The 10403-nt window shown below is 38.6% G+C and overlaps 1 protein-coding gene across 1 annotated transcript in view; it reads right to left on the minus strand.

Annotated features, from left to right (window-relative positions):
* Positions 1–10165, minus strand: part of adcyap1r1a (adenylate cyclase activating polypeptide 1a (pituitary) receptor type I) — a 55528-nt gene extending 45363 nt beyond the window's left edge. Inside the window, exon 1 of the mRNA XM_074651690.1 lies at positions 10036–10165. The gene's annotated coding sequence lies outside the window, so the exon portion shown is untranslated. The remainder of the gene's footprint in view (positions 1–10035) is intronic.
* Between the last annotated feature and the right edge of the window lie 238 nt (positions 10166–10403).

The raw sequence follows: 10403 nt of genomic DNA on the forward strand, positions 1-10403 counted from the left end.
GCTCTGGGAGCACAGGAGGAAATTAAGAAACAAAATGAGCCATAGATCACTACTGTGGTGTTTCACTGCAATTATAGATATTTAGAGATCTTCCATCATCCCAATGCAAAAAAACAGAAAAGTTACCAAGCTGATTTACTTCAAACAAAGGCCCCAGTATTACAGCTAATAAGTGATGATGTCACCAAATAACTGTGAAATCAGTAAATGGTTTGTCTTTGTGCAGACGACTTGGCGACTCGCCCGAATGCTCAAAACAGACATGCAGAATAAAGGGCTGCCCAGATCACCTTCTCTACAAATAGCTTGGCGTACAGGGACACACAGCTTTACTTAAAACTGTTAATATGCATGAGGATTTTGACAATCTGAGAGGAGCCTAAACTTGTGCCTACTACTAGCCCATGCTCTTAAAAGGGGTACACCAGCAATTAAGAAGTGTACTTCCATAAAGTTGGGGACTCAGAGGAGACAGAGTTTTAATAAAACAAAAAATTGAAGCAGCAGAGGCCAAGATATCCTGACTTTCAGTCCCTATATTGGTCGAGCTCTAAAGAAACTGGATCCTAAATTTCACGTAATGCTACACAATAGTGTTTTTCTTCCTGCACTATGAGTGTAGGTGTACAGCTTAACAGCTAAACATGTTTCCAAATAAAGGTTGAAGACAGCAGTTTAGTTGTTGGACAGCAAATTCAATGATACAAATCAGAAAAAGAGGAGACCCTAAACAACAGTTAGACCAAAGGTGTTGTACAAAATTAATAACAATGACACTGATTCACAAAAGTAGGAGTCAAATTAGTCAGCTAACGGTAATGTCCCTCATGCTAGGAGGAAATTGTACAAAGAATAAAATACATCAACACATTAACCCCAGAAAAGCTATATAGCTAGCTTGGTTAGATCTGATCACAGGAAAACTACCTTTAATCTACAGATAATGCAACAAGGGTATTTGGTAAGTAAATAAAAGATTCCTGTCAATATTTGTTTGGTCCATAGACTTTATATAAGAAGTGGATGTAATCACCGTTACGTCACCCATTGGTTTTTGGGCTATGGTTTTGAAGCCTCAAGCTCGGCATTTTGTCTTGCTATCTTGGTATCTTGTTTTTTTGCAACCAGAAGTGACCCGAGAGGGTGAAGGTGAGTACAAAAGAACATTGAATAAGACATTTTTAGGCGACCAAAATACTACAATTAGTGAACTGAGAACTTGTAGAAGTTGTAAGACGAAAATGTGGAAAACTCCCAGACTGCACAACGCCATGGCAGCAATCTGTCAATCACTAGGTAGCCACGCCCTAAAGCATCCCCTGCTTTATGGTCTATTTGACTCTAAATGGGACCATAATTTACTAAATGAACATCATGCTGTGTTGAAGAAGATTTGAAACTAGCGATCGAGACCATAAACTCATGTTTACAATGTTTACTGAGGTAATAAATCAAGCGAGAAGTAGGCTCATTTTCTCATAGACTTCTATACAATCAGACTTATTTTTGCAACCAGAGGAGGACCCACTGGTTTGGTCACAGATCTGACGAAATCGCGAATGTAAAAATGTCAGTTAAACTTGAATTTTATTGTTAGAGTTACACATTTTCATGTGTAAAATTGGTGGTGGGTCCCTTTAATGAGTGAATCCTGCACAACCAGCTTGTGTACTGTACATGCATGTTGATAACGAAAAAACAAATTAAGGCAAATTATTACTGCCTACACCTAACTGGAATATATTAATTGAATTAAGGTTAAAAAAAAATGAGAGCATGCATAATACAATTAACACACCTGAATTACAGCACTCAAATCTAAAGTTACTGTGGCATGTACGACACATATTAGTCTGATGTTGATAATTCTGCACATTCAGAGTGGTTACAGTTGGTGACAGCAAAGTGAAACCAACACAACAACTCTCAGATTCACATGTTTTTTAAATTTCATCACCAGAAAAGAACAACAAACTCCCTAGTGTATGTCTCTTATTGTATTTTTCTTATCACTAATAACATGTTTTCTGGTTTCTTCCATCCTTCTGGACATTATAAACTGGTGTCAGGGAAATCAGGTTGCTGTGAACCTTGTAAACACTTTAATCAAATTATTGCAGTTATTTGTTTAATTCACAGTGATTGGGGTCTCTGCTTTAATCAAGCTAGTACTCAATCTTGTAATTTACACTAATTGGACAGAATGTTAAATGCATGGAAAGTGGGCAGCACAGGAGAAACGGATATTATCTGGTGGATTGACTTGGTAAAAACAGTATTACCAATCTTACCAATCATTTCTATCAATCACAATTATGCACACACTTATTTATTTGCATGCCTACAAATAAATAAATGTACACATACCCAAACAATTACCAGATTTTTTTTAAATTTCTCTGTAGCTGCTGCTGGAAAAATGTGTTTATATGGCACATACTACAACAAACAAGACAACAGTTACATCATTTCTCACAGTGTCGTATGTCAAAGGATCTAAGCTCATGTCGAGATCTTTATTTCACAAAGAGATGTACCACCAAAGCATCAGACTATTAGACAGCACACATGAGAAGTTCTTTCCTACACACACACAAACACACACACAGATGTTTGGTTTGGATTGTTGAAGAAAAGACATGCCGTGCAACTTGAAAGCTTAGTGATGCGAATAAGCATGAAATGTTGGCAGCCTGCGACGGGCGCTGAGTCTGGTGAGATGAGACAGAGAACAAGTGAAAAAAAAAGAAAGGAAAAGTGTTCTGGTTTATGCAGCATGTAAAATTATATGTGAAGAATATAAAGTGTCACATTCAAGAGTGGAGAGGAAATGCTGTGTAAGGAATCAATAATTTGTGTTTTACTTTTTGAAGAGCATATACAGTAATAAGGACATTACATTTCTGAGGGAACGCACAGAATAGGGTCTATGTAGTTATGTCGTTGTGGGCTTCAAAAATAATAGTATTGAAATAGTACTATAAATTTAGATTTTTTTCTTCTTCCCTCATTCGGTGCGTCCCTATGGATAGATGGCGTCCCAAGCATTCGCCTATGAGGCCGGCTGTTTGACGGAGTCTGCAGTTCAGCGTGCTGAGATGCCACCAAAACATTAAAAAAGTACGGCTACACGTCTGTAGCATTTGATAAAAAAAAGTGTGGTGGGGATGGCATTTCAATTCACATGATGGGTATCGAATGAAATAGAAAAGCAAGCGGTATAAAGTGAAGTACTCTATTAGTATCAATATCACTTTAAGGTTAATGGTATTGGTACTGGCATCATAGTTATTTAAATGAATAATAAATAACCCTAACCCTAATGAAAAACAGCTTAATAAATTGTGACTGCAAGCGAATATGTTCCACCCTGCAAATTATAGAAATGAGCAGGGAGCAAAATCCGATGTTACCAGACCATTAGTTTTTATTATTTATAATGCTGCTGGGACATAACTTATTTTGTTTACTTCAACACTAAGCTGTTGATTCTATTTCTCTAGAAATAAAGTGGTACCCAAGCCCACCCAGACCAAATTGGGCCTGTGTCGCTTGGGTTTTGGAGCGCACCTAATGGTCACAGTGTTATGTTAACCTGCCCTATTATATGCTGTAGGTGCAACAAATCTAACAGGAGAGGTGAGGGAGATGTCAATCAATGTTCATGCCCACACAGTCCTGACTAGACGTCTAATCAGACGAGTGAAGAAACCTGTGGGTGGACTATGAGTGTGCCGGGGCTTTAATGCTGCGTTCCAGACAACTCGGAACTCGAAAAATTCCAACCGCCCACTAGAAAAAGTCCAATGGACACCACTCAAAGTCGGAGTTCCTACTTGTGAAAATCCATCAACAATGGAAGCGCATAATGTAAATGGTAAACCATCAACTAAAAGGCAACGTTAAGTATGTATTTAATTAAAATAATACATGCTATCGTGTAAAACCTGTGTTGTATTTAAATTGATGTCAAAATATGTCGCCATGTTATTACGTAGCTTGTTGTAGTAAACAAAGTTATCTTCTCTGCACAAAAGTTATTTGGTTAAAAGTAAAAAATGCCAAAAACACTGTGGAGTGTGCACTGCTGAGGATTCAACTGTGTGTACACTTGCCAAAGAAACATCAGTTTGTCACGGTCAGCCATGGTTTTAGTTAACGTTTGGCGTTGTGCACCTGGAACGCTTGGAGGTCGGAAATTTCAACTGGGAGATATCCGGCCTCCGAGTTGTCTGGAACGCAGCATAATGCTAATAAGGTACGATCACATTATGTTTCCGTTCAACAAAATCTATCAACATTGTACGAAGGCGACACTGCAGTTTGCAGTGATAATGTACTAAAGAAAATAACACGCTAGAATAACAAAAGCCGGGAAAACAGGAAGTGTGTGCTTTAATTTGGCCATCTTTTGGACTTTAATATAAGTGAATGAGAAACGGAGCAAATATTTGTATACCTGAAATATAAAGTGGCCATACCTTACACTGGAATCTTTTCATATTTACATTCATGATGATATTCGTTTTTAGGTTTACAACAACTCTGAGTAGAATATCCAACAATTCGAAATGGTAAAAGAACGACATTATGGCATTTAATTCTAATTTAAATGTAAATTGCACCCTTAATTTCTTTCATTGAAGCATCTTTTCATGGCATTTTACAATATTTTACAAAGGCAATTTGAGTATGTGGTGAAAGAAGAGCCAGGGCTGCTTTAACCTGACCACATGGTGCTGAACTGTAAGTCACCAGCAGGTCAACATGGATTCATCTCACAGACAGACACACTTTCTCCCCTTGCAAAGAAATATTTCTTTGAAAAGCCACTCTACATGTAAAATGCATTAGTATATTGATTGATGCTCAAATCCAAAGCTGGCCAAGCCTTTTATGTCCAGTCCTATGACAAATACAAAATGAGTTATTTCTATGCTATGAGCTGAAGTGTCCACTTCCTACTAGGCTGAAAGGCTTTCTTAAAGAGGATAACCTCATAAAACACAAAAAAAACCTTCTGCTCACAACAGTCTGCACCATGCAAGCTTCAGCATGGACCTTCTTCATGCACACAAGGCAAACAGACAGAAAGAACACGTCGGTGTATAGAGATATGCCAGTAACTAGCCCTAACGCAAAACATCTGTGTATCTCTGACACAAGATCACACTCAAATATACAGGTATTGTGCCTTCAAATGGTGTCGTGTTTACCGTGTTCACTAGAAGAGTCCATATGAACGCCCCCCTCTTGTGGTATTCACAACCTTGTAAGTGGAAAGTTTCTGAAAGCTCAGAGTTCAAGAGTTGTGACGTGTTTGTTGACGTTGTCAGATATGACGGAGGTCATGGAAGTTAATTTTTCGGTACATAATAAGTGAATATATTGTAATTTTAGTCATATATTGTTTTTCTTCATGATTTTAAAATATGTCTGAAGAAAATGTTGATATTCCCAACTGCCTAATCTTTTTCCTCTGTCATGCGTTTGCATTTACTGCATTATGTTACCCACTTGCTAGCTTGCTAACCTCTGTGGCTTCTAGATGCCGACAGTAAAGTTAATATTGCCGTTGCTTAGCAGCGGTGTTCTCACGACTTAACCACTTGAATGCCAAGCATATCGTGTACACAACTTCCCATGTTGTAAACACAAGCTCACGAGTTTCATTTGAAGGCACCAATAGACTTATGGCATGCATGGACTACAAAAATGAAGAATAAGAGATACAAATGTATGAGACAAACAATGATGAAACATAAGACTTTCATGCTGCATCATATATTTGTGTGGAGAATCACAGGTACAAATTGTACAGCAATTGTATATAACAATTAAAATCTTTTAAAATAGCTTTACAACACACACACTGTTTTGACTATCGATGCTGTCCAGGGGGAATGATGAATACATTTAATCAGATTTTTCAAATTAGGCACACATGCATCTTCTTCACCTTAGTTAGTTTAATCTGGATCATCACAATATTTGAACCTCAGCTTGACAAAGTTTAGCTTTTGTTCTTCATCTATTTTAATGTTATGTATTTCCATGTATATGTACGATGTGACAATGCAATAGACATTTATTATTTAGACTACACCGAGTAATATTAAACATGAATTTGGACTACGTCTCCAGGCACCCGCTGATTAAATCGGCGACTGTGCTTTAACCTACAAATGCATATTTTAGCAGCTCCCTGGGTACAGTTATTGTCACGTTTCTCTCGTATCTATGCATGAATGTATGATCAGAGAAAATCTTCCCTTTACGTACATGTAGCACATTAACCACGCAGTGAATCTGTTAGCATTATTTATGTACAGAGGTGTCTGTGTCTGTCAATACGACATAGAGTTTAATATGAACATAGATATGTGTGTGTGTTAACTTATAAACCTCTCGTGGTTCCCAGTTTACTTTACATGTATTGTCACAGCATACATGTACTTCATTAAATCTTAAACTTGGGCCTAATGAACCCATGTGGTGCTCACACTGTGATGCTTCTATTTCAGTAACAGACAAGGCGCTTGGGAACATATTATTAGGTCACATATCTCTTTGCAGTGAGTTCAGCTAAGTGCACAGGAAATAAAATATACAAAACATTTCTTGTGACATCAATTTTATTCAATTTGCAGTAAAAGCAGGCCTTTTCTGGCTATTCTTGATATATAATCACTTGAGTTAATGGAAAAGAAAAAAAGTAAAGTATTCTACTTTCAAGTGATGGGGGAAGGTTTTGTAAAATTTCCTAAATGTGGTTTGGTTTTGTGAATAAATTAGTCAATCATGTTAGACAAAGTTTTTTTTATTACATATTTACATATTTTCGCTACAAGCCTGGAAACATCATATGCACCTATTTACTTTCCACCTCTGGTATTTCCACACAAGGACAGACATCAAAAGGTTTTTTCCCATTGCTGTTCTGTAACTTAACACAGTGTAAATATTTAGTGTTGTGGCCTGATCTTTAGTAGATGTGCCAATATTTAGAAGTAAACACTGTGTATGTGGGCTTTGTGCAGCACTGCGGCTTCACCATGTGTGTGTAAGGTTACAGCACTTTGATGACAACGTGTTAAATGAATGCTGGTATTGCTGACTGAAATTAGTTAGACAGAGAGATATCAAACAATGCAGCATTTAATGTTAAATAAAACATCAAATAACAGCTAAGAATTACCAGAGTTTATTCTGACTTTTGTCACATCTATGCCAGGACTGTATGGACGTTTCAATTAGATGTAAATAAAATGATTGACAACCACAGAAATAATCATGATGACCTTAAAGGTCTAGTGTGTATTCGGCGACATCAAGTGGTGAGATTGCAGATTGCAACCAACTGAAACTTCTCCCGTGAACCAAGCAGTGGGCAACTCCAGGGTCTGAGAAGTGAAGCCAATACAGAGGTGCGTTAAACCTGCATTCTTTCTAACATCCAGCAGGGGGCGACTCCTCTGGTTGCAAAAAGAAGAAGAAGTATATGAGAAAATGACCCTACTTCTCACTTGATTTATTACAACTTTAACCCTTTCACAGTGTGTTTACAGTTCATGAAAGTTAATCATAAACTTTATGGTCACCTACAAAATATCTTATTAAGCATTCGGTTGTACGCCACACTCTCGTGTCACTTCTGGTTGCAAAAAAACAAGATGGCGAAGACCAAAATGCCAAACTCGAGGCTTCAAAACAGCAGTCCAGACACCGATGGATGACGTCATGGTGACTACGTCCACTTCTTATATGCAGTTTATGGTGCCAAGCGTGTAGGAGAACTATGGTGGCTGACGGGAAAATGGAAAGGGCCCTCTCAAGAGTCAGTGTTTGATTTGTCCGTTCTAGGGTACTGTAGAAACATGGCGGCCGGTTCCGTGAAGAGGATCTGCTCCCTATATAGATATAAACAGCTCATTCTGAGGCAATGAAAACACATCTATTCTTATTTTCAGGTGATTATACACTAAAGAAAACATACTTAATAATATTATATTCCACTTCTGTAAATAGATCCTCATAATTGTTACACACTGTTGTATACACTCGCCTAGTTACAGATCTCTGATCTGACATCTGTTCTCCTGCTTTCACATTTGCTCCGTTATTCAGATGGTAAAACTGAAAAATAAATGGCAATTTTGTCTAATTACATACCTCAAAGCTACACACAACAGCAAATCCATATTGTCCTCGGCTGCTATGGCAATACACAAACATGACACACTGTGTAAAGAGGACAGAGGAATCTCACAAAAATTAATTCGGAAAAAACTCCAACAATGCACCGCCTTCTGCACAATATTGACAATCAAAAGAGTTGCTTTGTATCAAGTTTGGCTGAAATTCATACCACACAATTTTTATTGTCACTTTGAATAAGATCCTTGGAGGTTTAATAGTGAACAGTATTTTTCCTGTTTAGCACTTCACAGAAGTTGAGAAGTTGCATTCTCTCAACACTGATTAGTTAAATAATGTATTTTTTTTCCCCCAGGATGACAAAACACCAGCCACCCTTTTTCTAAAACCCAGCGTTTGAACCAGGAAATGTAGATAATTTGCAGCTAGATAGATAACCAGCAGAGCAGTTAACTTAGTACTCTCATAAGGCTGTTCTCATACTCTGTTCGTAGCTATACCTACAAAAATCAATGCACTACAATTCATATAAAACCCACGTAATCAAGTCGTATGTGATCCGCGTAATTGTGAGCCACGACAGGTAAACTATAAAGAGCGAAAAAGTCTGCTTAGGAAGGAGGGCGGGAGGAATGGGTGGGTCTAAAAACATATGACTTTCACCCAGGGGACCGCTGTTCATACCCCGTGTAAAACCAGAAGTCAGCGCTGACTTATTTGTTATGTAACTTCTGTACTTACTGTAAGTAATGCCACTTCCGTAGTTATTTTAACCCAAACCACGATCCTTATCTTTTCCTAAACCTAACCAAGTAGTTTTGTTGCTTAAACACCACAGGGGCTCGCACAAGCGCGCCTATCGCTTGTGTTGCTGGACATTCGTAGGAAAACGCATGAACAATAAGACTGTAACTTTACGTAAGATATCATACATGACTGCTGCTGAGGCTGATTGAGATGGACTGTAGCAGTAAGAGTAGTCATAACACAGCTACTGAAGCCACATCCATATAGATTCAACCACAAATGCAGCTGAACGATCAATAACCATCCACAACCAGGCAGAGCTGCAGCATCTGTGTTCACAGTGGCTGAATACTGTCGGAGCTCCGCCTTTTGGGAGAGTAATGAGTAATATATGTGTTGTGTATAGTGTCACACTTTGTGTGGAATCTGCAGAGCGTTTTCCTAAACTGGCAGTGTATTATAACCGGACTGGACCAAACCGGAATGCAAAAGTTATTGTAAGCAGTTCAGAAAAAGAAAATCCACTTTGACCCTTCAGGGGCTCCTTTACTTTGACAGTGACAGTTTTCAATTTTATTTTCACAGTGTGGGATTTCCGGGACTCAACACAATGCACCTGTGCACATCATGTTATTCGCAAACACTCACACTTACTTTAAAACATTCTCACAGGCTACATTGTGTAAATCAACAGACATTGTGGATGTCTTGCCGATGCAACATGTTAATGAAAAAGGAACACCGTCGCCTCCTTTGAAGGTGTAGAAGGACAAAATACACACTGAAACCTCTCCCTGAATGACGCCACACACTTTGCTGTAAATTTTATCGGCCACAATTACTTCAGCTCAGCTCACCAGAAATGATAATAATAACTGCAGCAGGTCGGTGACGTGAACGGCAAAATCAATGGCTATGCAGCACAATGTTGCAATCAAAGCACATGTTCATTTCTACCTCAGCCATTCAATCATAACTCCTTATCATCAGATTGCCATGGCAACTTGGTGCAATATGTGTGTGTGTCTGTGTGAGGGACAGAAAAAGGCCAGAAATATCTTAGGTGACTGGCCTTCATCATTTCAGTGACACAGACGAGAGAGTACAAAAATAAACTTGCAAAGCTCTCACCTGTCCGCTTGGCTGTGAAGTTCAGGGAAGGAACAAACGGATCCAGAAGATGCTGGGAAAGAAAGGAAGAGGAGAAGAGAGATATTCAAAGTCACAGAGAGCAGAGAGGTGCAAGATGAGTGGCAAATGGAGGAGAGTCTGGTGCTGACAGGTGGTTTCAGCTGTGCGGGAAGTTGGAAGCGAGTGTGCCAGTAAAGTGACGTGAACGTCATGTTCTCAGTCCACAACAGAGCTGCTTTTCTCAGCCCTCTATCCTGTTGACCTACAAAGCCAAATGCAGCAGCTACATTTGTACTTTGGCACAGCGATGCTTTGAGCTAAAAGTTAACATCACCATGCTAACATTTTCTAATTAGCACTGAATAGAA

Source organism: Sebastes fasciatus, chromosome 11, assembly GCF_043250625.1.
Source record: "Sebastes fasciatus isolate fSebFas1 chromosome 11, fSebFas1.pri, whole genome shotgun sequence".
NCBI lineage: Eukaryota > Metazoa > Chordata > Actinopteri > Perciformes > Sebastidae > Sebastes > Sebastes fasciatus.